The sequence below is a fragment of the Bombina bombina genome, chromosome 6 (genome assembly GCF_027579735.1).
Source record: "Bombina bombina isolate aBomBom1 chromosome 6, aBomBom1.pri, whole genome shotgun sequence".
NCBI classification, from domain to species: domain Eukaryota; kingdom Metazoa; phylum Chordata; class Amphibia; order Anura; family Bombinatoridae; genus Bombina; species Bombina bombina.
In genome coordinates this window covers 480,785,187-480,809,088 of record NC_069504.1, presented here as the reverse complement: position 1 = coordinate 480,809,088, position 23,902 = coordinate 480,785,187, and the positions used below count along the sequence as shown (strand labels likewise).

General features: G+C 35.8%; 1 protein-coding gene across 2 annotated transcripts in view; it reads left to right on the top strand.

Annotated features, from left to right (window-relative positions):
- Window positions 1–23,902, top strand: part of TLN2 (talin 2) — a 637,355-nt gene that overhangs the window by 155,794 nt on the left and 457,659 nt on the right. For both annotated transcript variants that reach the window (XM_053717305.1, XM_053717304.1), the window contains exon 2: window positions 8,572–8,604. The gene's annotated coding sequence lies outside the window, so the exon portion shown is untranslated. The remainder of the gene's footprint in view (window positions 1–8,571; window positions 8,605–23,902) is intronic.

The following is a 23,902-nucleotide window of genomic DNA, read 5'->3' as shown; positions in this document are numbered from 1 at the left end:
CTGTGGTATCCCCTCCTATACTGAAAGTTTTTGGATTTAAAGGGACAGTCAAGCAAAAAAAAAAACCAAACTTTTTCATGATTTAAATAGGGAATGTAATTTTAAACAACTTTCCAATTTACTTTTATTACCAATTTTGCTTTGTTCTCTTGGTATTCTTAGTTGAAAGCTAAATCTCGGAGGTTCATATGCTAGTTTATTAGACCTTGAAGGCCGCCTCTAATCTGAAAGTATTTTGACAGTTTTCACCACTAGAGGGCGTTAGTTTGTGTTTCACATAGATAACATTGAGCTCAAGCACGTGAAGCTCCTAGGAGCCAGCACTGATTGGCTAAAAATGCATGTCTGTCAAAAGAAATGAAATAAGGGGGCAGTTTGCAGAGGCTTAGATACAAGGTAATCACAGAGGTAAAAAATATATTATTATAACTGTGTTGGTTATGCAAAACTGAGGACTCGGTAATAAAGGGATTATCTACATTTTTAAACAACAACAATTCTGGTGTTTACTGTCCCTTTAAGTCCAAGTTATTTACAGGCTATGTAAACACAACCAGTTGAAGAACCGACACTCCCGGTGGGGGGGCGGGATAGAAGATATAACTAATAAAATAATAATTTTCCATTGTTCTCTCTAAGTATTAGGCATTGGTTTGCAAACAGACATAAGATAAGAAAGCAAGTGTATGTACACAAAGTGATAACATAACATCTCATTTTACCTGCAAGTTCAAACCATTTCAATAGGCTGTGATTTCAAAGCACGAAACCAGCAATTTAATATACACATATAAATTTGAAAATGCAATTTCTTATACATTTTATACTGTTATTGGAAATACATTAAGGGGAACAACTATTTTACTGTATACTGTCCCTTTTAAAACCTCCTTTCTTGGTCATACAGCTGCAAGAGTGAAAGTGTTGATAATGAAATGGTTATATATTATCTGACTGTTGAATTATCTTCTTTCCTGCTGTTGTCTGACGTGTACAATGCAAGGCACTGTTCTTTGTTTTCTTTTATTAGCCAACATTTTAGTTAAGTATAAAAAAATGAAACCGATAGTTACTGCTAAATTAGGTAATAGATACAATTAAGTAGCCAGTCACCAGTTTTCAATCAGGCACCAATGGTATAGACTGTGAAGATCATGAGCTGAACTTCCTGTCCGTGTGATCAATAATTGTGTGCCTCTTTAGGTAGCACAAGGTATTTATCTCTTTGGTTTTGTGACTAATTAAACCTTTGCAACCCAGTGCAATTTCTTTATCCTCACGGGCAGATTTGCTGAAGATGTCTAGTTATCCTATTTCAACTCAGCTTTGATGATTTCAGTAAACAGAAATTGCATTTATAAGGCAAAGGAAATTGTGATAAATATCTGACAATTCTCAGCTTGGTCTTTGTATGAAGATTTGTATGTTTTTATACAATATTATGTTTTTCTTTTTATTTCTATATGTATTGTATTTACAAATGTTGTCCTTGTCATGTGACATGAAACAGTGCTCCTTTAGTAAAATGATATATGTTAAACCAAAGTAAACCTAAAAAAAACAATTTGTGTTATAAAAAGAAGTAAACAATTTACTTGTTTTCATGCAAAATAAACACTTAGACATTCATAGTGTAGCCACTGCCGTAGTTTAACCCACTGTTTAGTTGCTGTTTTTTGTAAATTAAAACAACAAAACAGACTGTTTTATATCCCTTTTAGTGTTTATATACTTTCTATAGAATTTATTTGTGCCTGCTTCTATGAGTCTTTTTTTGCCTGTTCAAATTGACTATATTAAAAGCTGATCCTGAATTTCATGCAGCAAGCCAATGTTTGAATCTTCCATCTGGAACACTTTTATGAAACTAGAGAGCTTTAGAGAATCGGTCCTAAGACTCGTCCAAGGCTATCAAGGGCTTTGATATCTCAGTGTGATATGGTGGAGCAGTACTACTGAATGCTATACTATAGATCAGCGATTTCAACCTTTTCTCCAGATTTGTATATTCATTGCAAATAAACTATATCTGGATGAGGCTTCAGAGATCAACTTTTGACTGGGCAAATATAATCTGTATAAGTAAACAAAATCCCGCAAGGGCTGGTTGCTGTTTTTTTGTCGCAATGCTAAAGCTGTTTGCAAGGGTGTTGATTCATTACCTTTTGTAAACTGGTTTTCCTCTTATAAAGTAAAGCTTATTGAATCCCCTACACATATAAGCTCAAGGACATTATTACATCAGAATGGTTCAAGGGAAAAAAATTTTTTTGATGCTGCCATATGATATAATACATAAGAACTAATGCAAAAGTGGATGATCATAATTTAATTATGCGTAGTAAAACACTTTGCAATATACTTATTTATTTTGTCCTTATACCTGTAATTTAATTCTGAAAATGAAGAGCTTTCCATTTCTGACAACTGGAATGGCACAAGCCTAACCCTGCCACATGTTTGTCCCTAATTGGTTTCAGCAAAGATGATTAATGAAAGAACTGAAAAACATTTTCAACCTCACCCACTGATCATTTATTACAAGTCTACAAAATAAAAACTTGTAATTATTATAATAATTATTATTATTAGTCATTATTCTGCTATCAACTATGTCCCTTTTGATTGTACATTGCATACATGCTTTGTCTTGGATCACTATAAGACTCACCTGGGTACTTAAGGTCTGTACAATGTATATTTTTTAATAATCAGATTATTCAGTCACTGAACCCATCTTCCCTATTGGCTGAGACCTGAGGGAGGGGTGGGCATGACTTGCATGGTGCATAAAATGGCAACATATTTATGCAAGCTTTTATCTTTGTTCGTTTTTATGTGCTTCAAACTGTTGTTTGTATGGAATTCTAAGTGTATTTCCTATGCCACTCATGGAGCCATGATTTTTTAACTACTATTGTATTTCTAGTGGCTTATACTGTTTGTAACAAAATATTGTATTAACCAACCTATCCACCTCAGCCTTACCCATAGGCGCTCACTTCATTCACAAAAATTAAAATGGCAGCATGCCTTGTGGCATTATGTAATGGGGCATTGTGTCATTTATCATTTCTACACTAAGTTTCTTATTTTAGCTGTGGAATACATGTGAGCAGTATGTACTCTGAACAATATCCTACAATAAAACAAAATTTAAGGAATTTGTCTTTTATGTTTGTAGTGAAAGCTGAAAATGTCCACTAGTTTATGACTAGGGAATATTAGCAGCACATTAGTTAGAAACTGAGCTGTTTTTCTTGTAGAAAATTGAACCCACTAGTAATGTTTCTTTCCTATCATGGTTAGTAACCATTATTTACTACAGGTTAAATGCAGTTGTTGTTTGCCAGTCCAGCTCATCTACAAGTCTTTACAAGCTCTTCAACCTTTGTTGCTAAATTGCTCCTTTTTAAATTTAATTCCATGTGTTAGCCTGTTTTTCTTTTTGCATATGTGTCCCTGTGTTTTCAAACACATCAGTTAAAGGGACATGAAACACAATTTTTTTTCTTTTATGATTTAGATAGAGAAAATGATTTTAAACAACTTTCCAATTTACTTCTATGATCTATTTTGCTTCCATCTTTTATTATCTTTTGTTTTTAGAAAGAGCAATGCACATGGGTGAGCCAATAACATGAGGCATACATGTGTAGCCACCAATTAGCAGCTCCTGAGCCTATCTAGATATGCTTTTCAACAAACTACATCAAGAGAACAAAACACATTTAATTATAGAAATAAATTGGAAAGTTTAAAATCGCAAGCTTTCTCTGAATCACAATAGGAAAAAATTGGGTTTCATGTCAATTTAAGTATTGCAGAGTAAAAAATGTATGAAAATTAGCTTTTTAAGGTTTATTTCTGTATATTAAAGCTCTGATTTTGTGTTTTGAAGCCACAACCTAATAAAATGGGTTGAGCTTGTAGGTATAATCAGATCTCATTACTGTATCACATTGTACACATATACCTGCTTCTTTATCTTATATCTGTCCTTAAAACAATCACCAATACTTTGAGAGAACAATGGAAAATCAACATTTTATTACCTTATCTCTGTTTATCACACTGGGAGTGTAATTTCTTCTGCTGGCTGTGTTTACAAAGCTTATCTATAGCTGGTACGCGCGGCCACAAACTTTCAGAATAGGTGGGGATACCACATGCTAAATTAACAATTTCAAATGCCAATATAAGGCTAAAGGAGCTACTTGTAAACAATTTAATACACTCCAGCAGGTAAAGTGGATCATTGGGAACAAATTAAAGGGGAGAAAAATTTTGAGTAAACTGCCCCTTTAACAAGTAGGAAATTTGTATTTCTGCTTGATCCAGTCTTACCTCAAATATCTGCAATAAAATAATGTATGGGCACATTTTAAAGTTAAAGGCCTTGCTATTATGTGTTTTGTTTGTTAATTAAGGGCATTCAAATATATGCTATGGACCGTGCATAGATCTAATACGATGGAAAATCTTTTCAGGAAGGTAAAGAGAGGGTCTGTAATGTGCCAAGTGATTCTTATCTGCAGTCACTGCTATTTTTAATGTCATCATGCAAAACGATGCATCCTACTTCTGGGCAGGATTACTAGCTTGGAACAGGCGTAAATCACACACTCTGCTCATTAGCATCCACCCAAATTCTTGTGTGCCACTGCCAAGCATGATCAGCTCTCATTCAATTCACAGTCCTAAAAAGCCATTCATAATCCCTCAAGTGCGGATAGAGCCTGCAATGAATTGCTGCAGAACAAGCAAATGAAACACTTGCAATCTAGGAGTATTGCAAGTTTCATTATTGGATTTTGGACTTGCCATGGTTTGTGTGACGTTATAAAACATTACACTCATGTTCACCTGCTTATTTTGTTTGGACAAACAACATTGTGGGTAATAGTTTATTTACTTAACATTTTATTGTGACCCTATCATTTTATCCTATTTATTATATGGAGCAGGACAGCTGATCAGTTTAAAGGAACGTGTAAAAATAGCATGCTCTTTGTTTGCTTTTTAAAATCCCTTTTCATTGTGTTAAACCATTGCAAAGGGATTCAATACAGAGTTAAAGTTGCTCACCCACATACATAGCATTGCTGCTTTAGCAGACAATGGGTATCCACCAAAGACTGCTGTGTCCTTCTCAAGAACAATATGAGAGCATATTCAGTGCCATTGTTAAACACATGGTGAAAAAAAAGATTTTTATTTAAAAATAAAGTACTTTAAGTCTGCAGTAACAATTCTCTCTTAAAGGGACAGTCAAAATTAAACTTTCATGATTCATATAGGGCAGGAAAATTTAAACAACTTTCCAATTTACTTTCATTATCAAATTTGCTTTGTACTCTTGGCATTGTTTGTTAAAAGCTAAACCTAGGTAGGCTAATATGCTAATTTCTAAGCCCTTGAGGGCCATCTCTTGCTCTCTGATCACTAATATAAATATAGACTAATTTGCTGAAAGAATACATCTATAATTTTCATATTAAGCTATTTATTAAAGGGACAGTCTAGTCAAAAATAAACTTTCATGATTCAGATAGGGCATCTAATTTAAACGATACAGGTACTAGGGAAGACATTGCTCCAAATCCTGGTAGAAACACTGCAGCTGTGGGCAAACAACTCACAGCAGTACAATCCAAGCAAATCACATGGCACATATGTGCGCCGTCACAAATCAGCTTGGTGCGCATCCAATGGAAAGAGGCCGAACCAGCCTCAGCATGAACAAAAAGTGTAGAAAAAGACAGCACTCAGGATCCTATGACTAAGTGCCGCACGGCACGAAACGTGGAGTTACCCAGGAGCCAGCACTGATTGGTTAAAATGCAAGTCTTTTAAAAGAACTGAAATAAGGGGGCAGTCTGCAGAGGATTAGATACAAGGTAATCAGAGGTAAAAGGTATATTAATATAACTGTGTTGGTTATGCAAAACTGGGTAATAAAGGGATTATCTTTGTAAACCATAAACATTCTGGTGTAGACTGTCCCTTTTAACAATAATCACTTAAATGTATTTTTAATGTGTATTGTCATAAAAATGCTTACTAAATGTGCAAGTGTCACAGATAAAAATGGTCACCTTTTATAAGCATTTTCCAGTCTAGATGACAAGTTGACCTCATGTCACTTAATGTCCCATCAGGAGCAAAATTATTAGCAAAGAGATTCTGTGTTATGTGATTTTCTCTGTTATACCATACCGAATAGTACTTGCAAATACTTCATCTTTAAAAAGTAACATAGGCACAGATATCTATTAATAAGAAAAAATAAAACCATCAAATCATCTTTTTTAATGATGTATAAAAGTACATTATTTTAAACAACTTTCCTATTTACTTCTATTATCAAATTTGCTCCATTATCTTAGTATGTTGTTGAAGGATTAGCAAAGTGGTAGAGATAGCTGAACACATCAGGTGAGCAATGACAAGAACCATATATTTACAGCTACCAATCAGCAGCTAGTGCATTTCTGCTCATTAGCATACCAAGGTATGCTTTTCAATAAAGGTTACAAAGAGAATTATGCAAATTGGATAAGAGGTAAAATGGAAATGTGTTTAAAATTGCATGAGCTATCTTAATTGTGAAAGTATAATATCAAATGTACTGTCCTTTTAAGTATTTATAAATAACCCCTTTATCTAACTATGGCAGACATGATCTCCCAGGTGACCTTAAAACATCAGAGCAATGAGTTGTATTAAACATGGGAACACAGTGGAGGGTCAGTCAGACAATTATTGGGTGTAATCTGTGTATGTACTTTGTGCTCTTTGCTTCTGAAGGCTATTGTGCCCCATAGATTGTATCCCCATAGGGTTTCAAATTAACGCCTGAGTTTTATCAATAATGTTATGAAACATTTCATTGCTCAGTCAATACACTTGATACATTTACTACATTGTTATATTAGATCCTTGTAGTTTGTGTTCAAGTTGAACATTTTACATAAAAAAGAGAAGAGAACCCCCCCCCCCCCCACACACACACACACGAAAAAAAATAAAAATAAAACTGTTAATTAATTTCACAGAACACAAAGGGGAAGCTACTTGCGCTTTCTGTATATTTTTCATCAGATTAATTTCCGGTTTGAGCAGAGCCAAGATATGCTCCTAAACACTGCCTTGTTCACATTCCTAGACCCTATTTTTTGCTATCTCACAGGGCTCTCAGATTGCTGCTTTTACTGTTTTCATCTCTTCAACCCAACATTTTATTTCCAGAATTGGTCTTCTATTATGCAGCCTGGCAGCACTTGAGTCTGGCTAGCGTGCTCTTTTTCTAAGAGACAAGCTATAAAGTTTCAAAAGGCATTGGAAGCCGTTCAGCATCATTTAATTAATATTGTTTCTCAGTTACAGTATGTTCAAGTAAAAATAAATAAATAACCTTTTGTCAATGTATTGGCCAATAATACATAGCTAGCTTATAAAAACAAATATATATATATATATATATATATATATATATATATATATATATATATATATATATATATATATATATATATATATAATCAAATGCCAGGGAGCCACTGGCACCTTAAAAGTAAGCCCTGGTTTAAACTTCCCAAGACACCCGTGGGTGCGCCCCCCCCCCCCCCAAAAAAAAAATGGAGAGTATAATCTGAAAAATTCAGAGTGTTGGCTTTAAGGACTATTGTGAAAAAATGTACCTCTAACGCAAATGATCCTTGTATTGTTTGACGCTAGTTACCTGTGATAACGTCTAGTTTACTTTGATGAAGTTTAACAACACCTAACGTTTTTACTATGGAGTTAAAGGATAGTAAACAAAAATATTATTGTTAAAAAGATAGATAATCCCTTTATTTACCATTCCCCGGTTTTGCATAACCAACACTGTTATAGAAATATACTTTTTACCTCTGCAATTACCTTGTATCTAAGCCTCTGGAGACTGCCTACTTATCTCAGATCTTTTGACAGACTTGCATTTCAGACAATTAGTGCTGACTTAAATAACTCCACGTGTGTGAGCACAATGTTATTTATTTGAAACCCATGAACTAACGCCATCTAGCTGTGAAAAACTATCAAATGCAGATAAGAGGCAGCCTTCAAGGGTTTAGAAATTGGCATATGTTTAGCTTTCAACTAAGAATACCAAGAGAACAAATCAAATTTGATGATAAAAGTGAATTAGAAAGTTGTTTAAAATGACATGCCCTATCTGAATCATGAAAGTTTAATATGGACTTTACTATCCCTTTAACTGTTTTGGTTATCACTATAGGAAAACACCTGTCTGACTCCTAAGAAACGTTTTTCAATCCTCCATCTTATTAGTTTCTCTTGTTAACCCCTGCAATTGGATATCCATTGCTTTAAAAGACAAGTGTTGGGGTTGCTTTGTGAAAATAATTTGAGACAAAAATGTTTTATGCTTTACAAATGGATGGTAGTTTTGCTTTCCATAATTCGGCAGTTATTTCACATTGTTATATTGATTTGTAGTTTTATTGAAAATGTTATTTTCTTTCCCAGTAATTTGTCCTTTTCCTCTCTTATCTTCTCCATCAGGTGTGATAACGGCATAGATTAAGCTTGTTAAAGGTAAGTCCTGCATGTTTAGTTTTATTTCCATTCTTCGTGTAAGTGTACATACACTGTGTGCAGAATTATTAGGCAAATGAGTATTTTGACCACATCATCCTCTTTATGCATGTTGTCTTACTCCAAGCTGTATAGGCTCGAAAGCCTACTACCAATTAAGCATATTAGGGGATGTGCATCTCTGTAATGAGAAGGGGTGTGGTCTAATGACATCAACACCCTATATCAGGTGTGCATAATTATTAGGCAACTTCCTTTCCTTTGGCAAAATGGGTCAAAAGAAGGACTTGACAGGCTCAGAAAAGTCAAAAATAGTGAGATATCTTGCAGAGGGATGCAGCACTCTTAAAATTGCAAAGCTTCTGAAGCGTGATCATCGAACAATCAAGCGTTTCATTCAAAATAGTCAACAGGGTTGCAAGAAGCGTGTGGAAAAACCAAGGCGCAAAATAACTGCCCATGAACTGAGAAAAGTCAAGCGTGCAGCTGCCAAGATGCCACTTGCCACCAGTTTGGCCATATTTCAGAGCTGCAACATCACTGGAGTGCCCAAAAGCACAAGGTGTGCAATACTCAGAGACATGGCCAAGGTAAGAAAGGCTGAAAGACGACCACCACTGAACAAGACACACAAGCTGAAACGTCAAGACTGGGCCAAGAAATATCTCAAGACTGATTTTTCTAAGGTTTTATGGATTGATGAAATGAGAGTGAGTCTTGATGGGCCAGATGGATGGGCCCGTGGCTGGATTGGTAAAGGGCAGAGAGCTCCAGTCCGACTCAGACGCCAGCAAGGTGGAGGTGGAGTACTGGTTTGGGCTGGTATCATCAAAGATGAGCTTGTGGGGCCTTTCCGGGTTGAGGATGGAGTCAAGCTCAACTCCCAGTCCTACTGCCAGTTTCTGGAAGACACCTTCTTCAAGCAGTGGTACAAGAAGAAGTCTGCATCCTTCAAGAAAAACATGATTTTCATGCAGGACAATGCTCCATCACACGCGTCCAAGTACTCCACAGCGTGGCTGGCAAGAAAGGGTATAAAAGAAGAAAATCTAATGACATGGCCTCCTTGTTCACCTGATCGGAACCCCATTGAGAACCTGTGGTCCATCATCAAATGTGAGATTTACAAGGAGGGAAAGCAGTACACCTCTCTGAACAGTGTCTGGGAGGCTGTGGTTGCTGCTGCACGCAATGTTGATGGTAAACAGATCAAAACACTGACAGAATCCATGGATGGCAGGCTTTTGAGTGTCCTTGCAAAGAAAGGTGGCTATATTGGTCACTGATTTGTTTTTGTTTTGTTTTTGAATGTCAGAAATGTATATTTGTGAATGTTGAGATGTTATATTGGTTTCACTGGTAAAAATAAATAATTGAAATGGGTATATATTTGTCTTTTGTTAAGTTGCCTAATAATTATGCACAGTAATAGTCACCTGCACACACAGATATCCCCCTAAAATAGCTATAACTAAAAACAAACTAAAAACTACTTCCAAAAATATTCAGCTTTGATATTAATGAGTTTTTTGGGTTCATTGAGAACATGGTTGTTGTTCAATAATAAAATTAATCCTCAAAAATACAACTTGCCTAATAATTCTGCACTCCCTGTAGTGAGGATCTAAACTATTTGTTTTTTTCTCTTTTGCGCATGTTTTCTTTTCCTTTCTCACGTTTTTGTTGCCAGTGTACATTGTTTAGGGAAAGTGGGTTATGGGGAAAAATGTCAGTCCTCAGAGTTGAAAATAGATGGGATCTAAAAAGGGATCTCAGTCCCTTTATTTGCACTTCTCAGTCCATGGCGTTTAGTAGTCTCACTGTACTGTGTTTCGCTTCTTATCTTTCTCTTCTTATCCAAGAAGTATTTTTAATTTTCTTTCATTAATACAAATTAATTTGAGCATCTTATCTTCCTCTATATTGGAGTATTTTGGACACTCTAGCAAGTATATTTGTCTCAGCTTCTCTGACTCCCTGCTCAGTGTTGACTCGACCTGCTTTCTTTTGGATACCATGTTTTTCAGTGTCTGACATCTCTGTTTTTCGGTATCTGACATCTCTGTTTTTTGGTGTCTGACATCTCTGTTTTTCTGTTATATGTAGTCATTCTGTATATTTTGTGTTATGGTGCGAGTATATAGTTTCTATGTAAGGAGTGGTAGACTGTTAATGTTGGTGCATTTTCTACCTTGCTCTTCCAAGTGATCACATTGTTGTTGTTTTTTTGCTTATTAGTTCTATCTGTTGGTGCAGATTTAGTTTGTTCTTTATAGAGTGAACGGATAAGCATTTTGATGTCACAGGGTTTGTTTAGAGGATTGGGTCCACCATCACAACATAGATATGTACATAGCTACATTTATGTAGATAAATTATGATACAAGCAGAAGATACTGTGACTCATGTGTACACCAGATTTTTTTTTAACCCCCCCCCAAAAAAAACCCCAGAACAAAACACTTCTCATATTTTTCACCTGCAAATCTGTGTAGAAAATGGTTTTAAGGTGTAGAAGGATCCCATCTTCAAAACAAACTTATCTGTTGACAAACTTCTTACCTACACAACTATATTTCTGCTCAAACACTTTCCAAAGAGACAAACACTTGATTCTTCTTCAAGTCTGTCTGTCAGAAGATTGTAGATGCTCGTGACAACTAGTGTAGTGGTTATGTGACCTTGCTCTGCTCCTTGATGTCAAAGCAATTCCTTCTACCACACGATCATTGTTTTGATGTCTCCCATGACCAATCAATCCCTTAATTCAATTAAGCTAATGTAATAAGATCCTCCCTGTCCCTGTTTAGTTTCTGCTGCCAAAGCATATTGTTCCAACCTATATAGCGGTTTGTGTGCAGCAGACCCATTTGAAGCAGCAATATATCCCTCCATTTACAAAGCTGCATGAGAATGCATCTGTTATTATTTCACAAATTACTTCTTGTTGGCTGGTGACTAGAGATGTCCTTTCTAGGCAGTTCCAAAACCTTTTTACTGTTGCTCTGTGTGGCTTTTTTATGTACACATTCTTCAATTTGCTGGCATATTTTTGCTTATTACAGTCCATTGTATAATTGTGTTTTCCCTCAGCATACTTGTAATACCTTTAATATAATCATATCAACATTATGTTCTTCCTATTTAAATTTGTTTTGTGACAATGGAGTTGGTTTTGCACAAGAGCCCACTGATTGGGTAGACTGATGGGGAAGCAGTGAATTTAAAGAGGCATGAAACACAACTTTTTACTTTTACAATTCAAATAGACCATATCATCTTAAACAACTTCTCAATTCACTTCTATTATTACATGTGCTTTGTTCTCTTGGTATCCTTTGTTGAAGGGAGTAGCATTGCACTACTGGTAACTAGCAGAACACATCTGGTGAACCAATGACAAGTTGTTTATATGTGCAGCCACCAATCAGCAGCTAGCTTCCAGTAGTGAATTGCTGCTCTAGGTATTCTATTATCCAATTTGCTTCTTTTTCTATATACGATTTGCAGAAAAGAAGTTGATTGGAAAGTTGTTTTAAATTGTACATCCTACCTTAGTAATAAAAGAGCATGGGACAGGAGTCAAACATGAAACGTTCAAGATTCAGATAGAGCATTTCGTTTAAACAACTTTCCAATTTACTTCTATTGCATAATTTGCTTCATTCTCCTGGCAGCCTTTGTTGAAAAGAATACCTAGGTAAGCTCAGGAACAGCAATGCACTACTGGGAACTAGAAGCTGATTCATGGCTGCACATATATGCCTCATTTCATTGGTTTACCTGATGTGTTCAGCTAGCTCCCTGTAGTGCATGGTTGCTCCTTATAAAGCAAATTTGACAATAGCAGTAAATTAGAACGTTTTATAAAAAAAAATGTATCCTCTATCCGAATCATGAAATATATTTTTTTCTTTCATGTCTTTAATCTTTTGAGTAGTGCTTGTCGTTGTCAGCGTTCTATATGCTTATGCATGTTCTAGTAAGTGGAGCATTGTCACACTGACTTCATAATATTAACAGGGATCTTACTTCTATTCATTTAGTTCTTTGATTGGTTGATAAATTAAATGAGTGTTCTGAGATGGCTTATTTGCATTAAAAGTGAAGTAATGAAGTGCTTCAAATAGTAACTCATTTTAAACGGTTACACGTTTAAGGAATTGGGATTTCAATGATATTTCTGATAGCATATGCTTTATTTAAAGGAAATCAGTGTTAAATGGACAATCTACTACATAATTGGTATTGTTTAAAAAGATAGGTCATCCCTTTAGTACCCATTCCCCAGTTTTGCCTAACATTGTTATATTATTATACTTTTTACCTCTGAGATTACCTTGTATCTAAACCTCTGCAGACAGCCCCCTTATCTCAGTTCTTTTGACAGACTTGTATTTTAGCCAATCACTTATAAATAACTCCACGGAAGTGAACACAATGTTATCTATATAGCCCACATGAACTAGCACCATCTAACTGTAAAAAACTGTTAAAATGCACTGAGATAAGAGGCAGCCTTCAATGGCTTAGAAATTAGCATATAAGCCTAGGTTTAGCTTCCAACAAAGAATACCAAGAGAAAAAAGTAAATTTTATGATAAAAGTGAATTGGACTGACTCATACGAATAGCAATAACATGTTGAGAGCCCTTACGAACCTAGAGAAATTATACACAGCACAACACCCAAAGAGACACACTCTGTCCAGGATTTATGCTATTTTGACACAGCCCCCTCCAGGTAATCTTCCCCCATCAATTGAGTCCTGGGAGAGGGAATTGGGAATTATAATCCTCCCCCACGTTGCAGTTGATATTTTTAGAAACACCAAGTCCTCTTCCTCCTCAGCTTACTTAGTAGAACTTAACTACAAAATACTTCATAACTGGTACCTCACCCCTAGACGCCTACATAGGTTATATCCCTCACTACCAGATAGATGTTGGAGGTGCGGACACATAGGCAGCGGCATGGGGCACATGTGGTGGTGGTGTAATGCAATTAACCAGCTATGGAGGCTCTGTATTGGGGAAATGGAGAAAGTCCTGAACTGCGTTCTACCCTTAGACCCCCTAATCTTTCTACTCAATAAATTTAGGAAATTGACATCTAAAGCACATCACATATTGTTCCAAATAATGAGAAACGGTGTGAAATCTATTATAGCTAAACAATGGAAAGCACAATCACCCCCAGATCTCCAGAGGTGGAGAGGCAGAGTCTCGGAGTTAATAGAATTAGAGGAATTCGGCTCCTATAAAAACAACACTAGGGACCCATATATAGAAGCCCAAGCCCTTTGGGACCACTATCTATCAGAGATAAAGAATTGAGGCCCAGGGCGGACATGCAGCAGTAGAGTTGGCCTTAGGTGAATCATTTTTGGAAAAGAGCTAGATATACTTTATAAATTTTGAGAGAGTTTTCATACTACTGTTTATAATGTGTTTAATGTTATGCAAGTACCTACAATGATAAGCAATTCCTGAAGAGTTCTGTAGACACAATTTAGTTTACTTCACTACCATAAGCTTTGAGAATAACTTGTGAATTGGCTGAACGCCATTTATTTTATTTATTGCAATACAGCATATTGGATTCTGTTATTTTTCTTATTCACTATGTACTTCCCTTGCTTGAACCAGTGTTTTGTGTTTGTAACTTATATGACATATTCTCAATAAAAAAGAATTTTGATTAAAAGTGAATTGGAAAGTTGTTTAAAATTGCATGCCCTATCTGAATCATGAATGTTTAATTTTGGCTAGACTGTCCCTTTAAAGTAAATGGTGATGTATTAATACAGGAAACAAGCAGAACAATATATACACTTTTTCCCTTCATTATTGCTCTTCTTAATGTAAATGTTGGACAAAACTTTGTTAATAAAGATAAGTAGTTACACAATGAAAGTTCTTCTGTAACTTCTCAAAAAGGGAATCACTGAGGGTGATCGAAACTTTAAATAGATTTATGAAAATAAATAAAAAAGGTATGAAGTAAATTAAGAAAGTTAAAGTGGAATGCTGAGCCAATCAGTTTTGATCTGCTGTCATTGAATGTTTTTAGCCAGACCTAGATTCTTTGATTGTATCTTTCCAGTAAGTACACAGGGAGTGCAACAGACCTGGACTAATTCTGTTAGGACAAGTAGTGGAATTAGCACTGTCTGTATAGAGAAAACAGGGTGCATGCTGAGTGTGTGATGTGCTTTTCAGTTGTCTGAACAAAAAAGAAAAAAAAAAAGTCTAGTTAGTAAAAAAAATAACCCATGAAATTTGTATATCTTATCTATCCTATCTATCTTATTTGTGTGTATTGCTACGCTGGCATGTGCAGGCAGTGGTGAATTGCTACGCTGGCATGTGCAGGCAGTGGAGTAGTTACTCTGGCATGTGCAGGCAGCGGTGTAAGATAAAGCTGGCAAGTGCAGGCAGTGGTGTATTACTACGCTGGCATGTGCAAAAAAAAAAGGAATGTCTAATGACCTAGGTAACATATAAGGAATAGATAAAATGTAAATCTAGTATTGACCAACCTTGCAAGTAGATGAAACTTGTTTGCTGGGCAAATGACCCAGCATTCCATGTTTTGCTCAGATAGGATATAGTTGCCAGCTGTGCTCAATAAATATACCGGAAAACCTATAGGTGGCTGAGCGCTGGTTGTAGGTGGGGACACACAATGTTTCTCCAAAAGCTTAACCTTAGGCCCCACCAGGTTTTTTTTTTTTTTTCACCCACAAGTGAGCAGTCATTTTTAATTGCTTGGTTGTCAGTAAACCACACATGCAGTAGTGACCCTCTTGACTGCCAGGAGCACACACATAGAACAATGATTTAACACCCCCATGGCTGCATGTCACATTTCTAATACAAAATGCACAGTGCTACTTCTTTTTGGGCCATATTTGTAATGCATAGGAGGCCCTTTACATTTAGATGACCTGCAGGAATATAAATACTGGATATTTATTAAGTGTTGAGTATTTTTGTACAGATTTTACTGGACTGTCCGGTTAAATACTTGACACCTGGCAACCCTAAGCCCAGAGCATATGCTGGTCCCTTGCAAGGGTTTACAGAGAGCAAGGCCAATGACCAGACTTCAATGAGACAAGTGCATAGTCTGGGTCTTTGTAAGCCGTTCTGGTCATAGACCAACTCAATCTGTCACCTCATTAAATGACTAATATCACTTATTTGCTGATGATTTGTAAAGAAATGCAACCGTTATGTGTTTCACAATTCATATGTGCATCTTAAACCTTTAATGGGATAGAAAGGTCAAAAATAAAATTGCATAGGTACATTTTGATTTGAAATAAAAGCAGTTTTGCAATATACAGGTGACCCTCGTTTTACAACGGTTCAATTTACACTGTTTCAGAATAACAACCTTTTTTTCCAGTCATGTGACTGCTATTGAAAAGCATTGAGAAGCAGTGCATTTATTAAAATAGCCAATAGTTGGAGTTGTCCGCTTGTGTTGCAGCAAAGTCAAGCAAGCTGAAATTAATCAGTTAAACCAGACCTGAGCTATCGAGCAGATTTCAAAGGAACAAGATCTTCCTGTCTATAAATCAGTCCAGATTGGAATGCAAAGAAAGAACTGTTTGCAGAAAAATGCAAGTGAAGTCTGTGTTGTGTGATTATTTTATTAGGTTTATAATGCTGTTTAGCAAATGTTTTTGTTCATTTAACTTAGTTTAATTATATATTCTGTGTTGTGTGATTATTTTATTAGGTTTATAATGTTGTTTAGCATTTAAAGTCTTCATTTCAAAGCTTTAAAAATAATGTATTAGGTGTTACTTATGACAATTTTGAGAAGGGCCTGAACCTAACTCCCTCACTTCCCATTGACTTACATTATAAACTGGGTTTCAATTTACAACGATTTCGATTTACAACCATTTCTTCTGGAACCTAACCCCGGCGTAAACTGAGGGCTACCTGTACTTTTATTAGAAAAAACGCTTTTAGTAAGAGTTATTACTGTTTTTCAGTGGCATATGCACATATCCTGTGAAGGGCGTGCACCAGTATTCAAACACCATGCATGCTGTATGCTCAGAGAGCCAACAGTGGCTTGTATGGCACAAAATAAGTCTTAAGAAGCAATACACACCACTGTCAGCTCTCTGAGTAGGCATGGTGTTTGAATACTGGTGTATGGGCCCTCACAGGATATGTGCATATGCCGCAGAGAAGCTGTAATAACTTTTAATAGAATAATTTTTGCTGATGAAAGTATATTGCAAAAATGCTTATTTCAAATAGAAATGCACCCATGCACATTTCATTTGTGACCTTTCTACCCCTTTAATTGTACAAGAAGTCTCCTTTTTCATATTAAGTCATTTGGTGCCATAAAGATCTTTAGAATTCGATTTTTATCTATTTTGTTGGTACTAATTGTACTTGGTCACACTGTATATATTTGGGTGGCCCACTCTGGCATTCCAGGAATGTAGCGGGTCAGAAATGAGCAATGCTTTTTGATCTGTAGCTGCCTCTCCTCAAGCCCCCTGCAGAAGTAGAAGGGTAATATGTTAGACATGCTGCGTTATGCTTGCTCATTTACCTAAAAGGATTAGACAGTGACTCAGACTGCGCCATAACCCCCATCTCTATAAATCACATATATTACTCTGCAAATGATCTATTTCCTCCGGGAGCTTTTAAAGCAATATTCTGCTTTGTGATTTGTTGCACTGTTTACTTACTACTGTTTCCCCTTGCATTGTTTAATATGTCCAGCCTGGAAACATAGAGAAAGTGTCTTTAGTAAAGCATTAGAGATGAAATCATTGGATCTGCTCTCAGCTTTTTTGCTGTTGACAGCATTATTTTTAGTGAATTCACATCAAAGGGTATTTTGTTGTTGTTACTGCTTTTATTGTTCATGTTTTTTCCCTCAGATTTCCTCTTAGGGGGAGACCTGTTACGCTCAGAAGTCAGGTGAAAGTTACGCACGTGACTGCTTCCTGACAAGTTCCATTGTGACACTTCTGTCAGAACAGATCAAAATTGTACATGGATTGTTAGTTTTTCCCTGTTAGTCTGGAAATGCTTCATTGGTAGTGCAGATTTGTCACTTTTAGACTATTAAATGTATATGGTTCGCAAAAAAATGCTCTGTCCTTTTTCTTTAATCGTGATCTGTCAAGAATTTTGACTTTTTAGGTCTGTGAGTCACTTGTTTTATCCCAGTGACTCAGGCCAAAGAAAGTATGACTTCAGAGTCTTGGGAATAGATAAAATCTGTGGATAACACCCAGGCACTAACATACAGCATGCAAAGATCAGTGTGTGTGAAAGACCACTTTTGTTTCCAAGATGGGTGCAGAAGTATTTGATTTATGTAGTAGGGGGTAGTGGCGGCTGCATGGACCCCCATAACCTGCTTTTAAATGTGCAACTAACTGCAAGCACTGACTTTCAGGCAGCTTGGTTACTTCAGTTTAGAAACATTCTGACCCACCCACTGTCCTTCTCACCTCTCTGGGTTGGACATTCCCATTGGGCTCTGGTTTATGCTGGGAGAGGCTTTTGTGGCAGCCTGCATTCCTCACGAACAATGTGAAGGCAGAAAGCAGCTGTGAGAGATCTTATTAATCCTCTATCTGAGAGCAATAAGCCAAGTGTTGGGTTACAACCCATATATGAATAATTGTAGAAAAAATGACACTTATTCCACATGAGCTTGAAAATTACTGTGACCATGAATTTCAAGCCAGCGTATAACATTTTTATTTAACGGGACAAACAAGGGTGTTTGGGTTTCTGTGTATAGATATATGTAGAATAATCTAAATGGTTAGGACTCAGAAGTAACATTTTAGTTGTCACTGATCCTAGGATTTGTCAAGCTTGTATTAAAATGTACATACAAATTGTTTGGTTATGAGGAATGATGATGCATGATTAGATGAATGCGTTTTATTTGTAGCATAATTTTTCTTTTGCAATAAAGCATTTAGACTAATGCTAAACCCCTTTTTAAGTATATCATCACTTATGGTCCCACAAATCTCCCAGGTAGTGGGTTTAAGTTTAGAATTCACTGGCTTTTAATGAGAACTTAGTAATAGCATAATATCTTTAATTCATACATTTATTTAATAAAGAAGACAAATCTGTATCAGTGTTTAAAGGGACACAAAGCTGCAATTAGAAAATATTTTATTATTGCACTATTGCTTGAATATAAATGCAGTGTAGTTAAACACATAGTTAAAAGTCAGCTTTAGAGCAACAATGCACTAATAAAAGCTAGCTGAATCCATTTGTTGAACCATTGACTGGGTGCAATGTGTATGTAGCCACCCAGTAGTGGGTTTCTGCTCTTGAACCTTGCTTTTCAACCAATGATATCAAGAAAAGAATATTAAAACATCTCTTAAAATTGCATGATCTAAGAATCATGGGAGTTTAATTTACCCCTTTAAGTAGACATAAAATACAGAACTTACCTTGCACAATTAAGTTAAAGTAAAAAATGTTAAAATCTTCCCAGTTTACTTTTTCTTAATCAAATTCACTTCAATTACCATGAAACACAATAGAATTGCACATTCAATAAATGCATAATAAATAGACTTGTGCTGCCGCCAAAAATTTGATTTGGACTGTCAGGGGATAGGTGAGTGACTTTATGTATTAAATATATTTACATACATACATATATGATTTAGAGAGAGAATTACATTGTATATGAAAATCTGGCTAATGTAGTTGCATTAAATTCTAAAATCAGACTTTTCAGCCCAGACCCCTCTCTACACTCAATATACAGACTGCACGTTGATGTATTTCTAAATAACTCAATTTATATAATTGCCCTGATACTTACCTAATTCAGGATGCCCCCTGTAGACAACAGACGTTCTCAGGGAATGTGGCCCTTATCATCCGTGTTAATTACCGTATGCTGAGTTCAAATACACGAAGCTCAGACCTACGTCTCTATGGAAAATAGCAGGAGAAACTTAAGAAAGTATATTTAACCCTGTGTAAGCTAGAATCTTTATAAGAATTTAAATCTTAAAACTTAAATATATATTAGACTAGTTGATAGGCCTGCCCAGAGGGCAGTCTGTGTGTTAATAATGAAACCCCCTAAGCTACAAAAAATAAAAAATTAAAAATACTGAAAAAAATAAACAAAACTATCCAAAATAATAAAATTAAACCTAAACTAATACCCCTATAAAAATAAAAAATTCCCCCCAAAATAAAAACACCCCCAATCTAATACTAAACTACCAATAGCCCGTAAAAGGGCTTTTTGTAGGGCATTGCCCTAAAGAAATCAGCTCTTTTACATTAAAAATAAAGTCCCCCCTAACAGTAAAACCCCACACCCACCAAACCCCCCCAAAATAAAAAAAAACTAACACTAGTAAACCTAAACTACCCATTGCCCCTAAAGGGGCATTTTTATGATCATTGCCTTTAAAATGGCATTGAGCTCTTTTTAACTGCCCTTAAAAGGGCATTCAGCTCTTTTGCAATTGGCCCCAAAAAACCCCTAATATAAAAAAAAAAATTCAAAAAAACCCCTAACACTAAACCCCCAAATAGGTACTCACGGTTTCAGAAGTCCGGCGGAGAGGGTCTTCTTCCAGGCGGGTTTATCATCTTCATCCACAGCGAAGGCGGCATGGAGCGGAGGTCCGGAGCTGTCTTCCCAGATGTGGCAATCCTCAGCGGTGGTCATCTCTGGCAGCGTCTACAGTCCTCGGCGGCGGCGATCATCGGCAGCATGGAGGCTCCTCTCCATCTGATGTCCGTGGTCTACTAAATATTGAATAAAATTGTGGGCAATACAGGGTTGGATTACATTGTGAGGTGAAGCACAGATGAGTAGAAGACCTCTGTGTTACTACATAATCTGGAGCATGTCATGCTTGTATTAGGCGGTCTCACAGGAACTCTGTGTAATTGATATAGCTCTCCCATATCTTTCTAGGCAGCTTGATGTAATGTTGCATAAAAGACTCCTCTAATTAGAGTATTTGCTGGTATTGTTCCCCAGTGTAACCCATACAAGTAGTCCTACCTTTCCCAGACTCTAATATATTCTTGTTTAAAATCTTGATGAAAGTGGTCTAGAATATCTTCAAATAAAACTTAGGCATGTATCTTAACTGCTACGGCCTATATAATAGAACACATTAGGGAACTACATACAAAGGAAAAACTTATACTAAAATATCTCCTTCTCCCGAACAAAGTTCCAAAGTCTGCGTGGAGGCAATATGGGCTTCAGTGCTATGAACCTTAACATCAAAGGGGCAAACGAAACATGTAAAAAGTCACATATGTAAACTTGGTAAAGTCCATAGAAAACAAAGGAATTACCGTCTCTGGCAAACAATAAATTGTGTTAACTATAAGCTTGGATGTCTTCATGAGGGCGATATTAATCTGGCAACAGTATTAGCCTAATGAGCCGCCCAGATCCCACTGCGACATCCATGTTATCAGCCCTGAATGACATGAGCTTGGCCCATGAGCAGAAACATACGTTGCTGTTATTCTTTGAAGACTATGTCTTTGTATGATCTTGAGTCATGATAGAAATATGACTTTTAAATACATCTTTTAAAATATTATAAGTAGGAAATATATATTGTGTGTGTGTGTATATGTGTATGTATGTATAAATATATATATATATATATATATATATATATATATATATATATATATATATATTCACAATACACAAAAAAAGAGATTAGTAGCTGTTAAAAAAATAAAAAAACAGTAGTGTAGCAAGGCCAAGCAAAGCTAAATGTCCCTTGGACTCTGGTATGCTACAGGTTAATCGGATGGTTCCGGAACAAGTGACTAGATGTACTTCAAAAACAAGTGTAGTCTCCTTAACAGTAGAGGAAAGTTCCACAAGTATAAAGCTGACTAAAGTCACTTGAAAAGTCTGAGTCGACTTAGCCTCCAAACAGAACAAGTCAGTCCAGAGTCACCCAATATAGTATTGCAGGGTAAGGTCAATACTTAGCTTAGCTCCTCTCAAACATAGGAGACCGATCCACATTCAGATGGTAGTTCCATCCACTGAACCAGGCAGTCAGTATGATCAGCCTATGTAATCAACATCCCCCGATGCGTCCCGTCAGGCAAGCAAACCCCCCGGTCGCGTCAGTAGGAAATGGCCACAGATCACTGCTCTCACCGTCTCCTCGTAGTGATCAAAGCGCTCTGACGTCAGAGCGTAAGCGCTCGATTAGTGCACAATGATGAAGTGTGTAAGGGAATGAAGTCCTCCAAGCTCCTATGATGAGCGGGCAAGGGCCGAGTCCTTAGCCAACCAAAAAGCGAAATTCCACTCGCTATATGCAGGCTTAACATCCAAAGGAGGAAAAACTGGGACGAAGGACTCAAAACTTGATGCAAAGGTTTATTCAGCAACGTTGCTCATTACAAGGTGAGTATCCAAGACACCTGACGCGTTTCGCACATGCGTCTGATGAAGTGCATGTGCGCATGCGTGAAACGCGTCAGGTGTCTTCTTGGATACTCACCTTGTAATGAGCAACGTTGCTGAATAAACCTTTGCATCAAGTTTTGAGTCCTTGGTCCCAGTTTTTCCTCCTTTGGATGTTGAGTATATATATATATATATATATATATATATATATATATATATATATATATATATATATATATATATATATATATATATATATATATATTCTAAATGTACCCATGTTTAGTCTCAAAAATATGCGCTCAAAAATATGCGCTCATTTATATTTGATGGGCCATATACTGAACAGATAGTTTATTAATACTAGGAAATAATAAATATGTTGAATATACATTTAAGAAAATATATTTTTCTGTAGTAGTATTTGCTAATGAAACTACATTCAATTACCTAATTTGTCCCCCTGGTGTTCAATATGAGAATTGCAACCAAAGAGTATTTTAAATTGTCAGGGGATATATAATTACCATATGCATCTCCAAGGGCACATGAGAGAGAAGCTCAGACTAAAATGGCGTACCCAGAGAATTTACATTGGGTGATTTAGAAATGAAGGTGGAATTTGTCAGAGACAAAAAGACTATGCAAAGAAGGGAAGAAAAAACACAAAAAACACACTTTGGTTTGGGGCCTGGTTTGGAATAACTATCTGTGTTTGTGATACCCTGTTTGCAAAAACACCTTCACGTATGACTTTGGAAAACTCTGATTGAAAAAGCTGAACTCTCATATTGGTTACTGGTAATGTATTAGAGGTTGTTTTATATTTTTAATGTTTTAAATCAAAGATATTCTTTATTGCTGTGATTTTAAAGGGTATTTTGTATTTATAAATTATCATTGCATAGACTAGGGTATCTTTCTTAGGTAAGAATACCCATACTCAAAATTTAAGTAATTTGACTATTGGGAAAAAGAGAGATTTTGTATTTTATACTTATAAATTAATTTTCTTATTTACTGTGATATATTTTAAAAATTGCATTTATTATTTTGGTTAAATCTCTGGTTGATTATTTGAAGTACTATAAGACTATTTTGGGCCAAATAGTTTAATTATATTTTTCTGGAAGTTCTATTAATTTTATTGAGATTTGGTAAAATTTGTGTTGAAATATTTGGTTATATTGTTAACTAAGCATTGTTAAGTTAGTAGTCCATATTTTGGAATTGGACTAAGTGTTGCTGGTTAAATACAAATTGTTCTTGTAAAATTCATGTGGGATATTTGTTAAGTGATTCATTTTGAGTTGAGGTTAATTTATAGAAATATTGTGTCCATACATGGGATAATAGACAATATCTATTGAATAGTAATTAATTTAAATATCTCTATAGCCTGCTTTATATTTTAATATTGTATTGATAAATTGATAGATATAACTGGTCATAGGTAATATTCAGCTACTACATAAATATAATCAAGGTGTATATAAAGATTAACTGATCAGAATTTAGGAATATTTTTTTTTAATTTGAGATTAAATATTAATTTTTAATAATATTGTCAAATATATAGATATCTCAATAGTGATATTTTGGGATACACTACAGAGATTTAACATCTTACTGGAATGTATTGTCAAAATTCTACTTTATTAATTGTAGATATCAGCGACAAAATTTTTATACTGCTATTAATTTTTAAAATTCATAATTACAATATGTGACACGTTGGTGGCAACTGCTTCTGATAAATACACCAACATTACTGGAGGACACTCCTGAGACTTATCAACAGGACTAATTTTACGTAACAGTGGCTGCACTATTCATT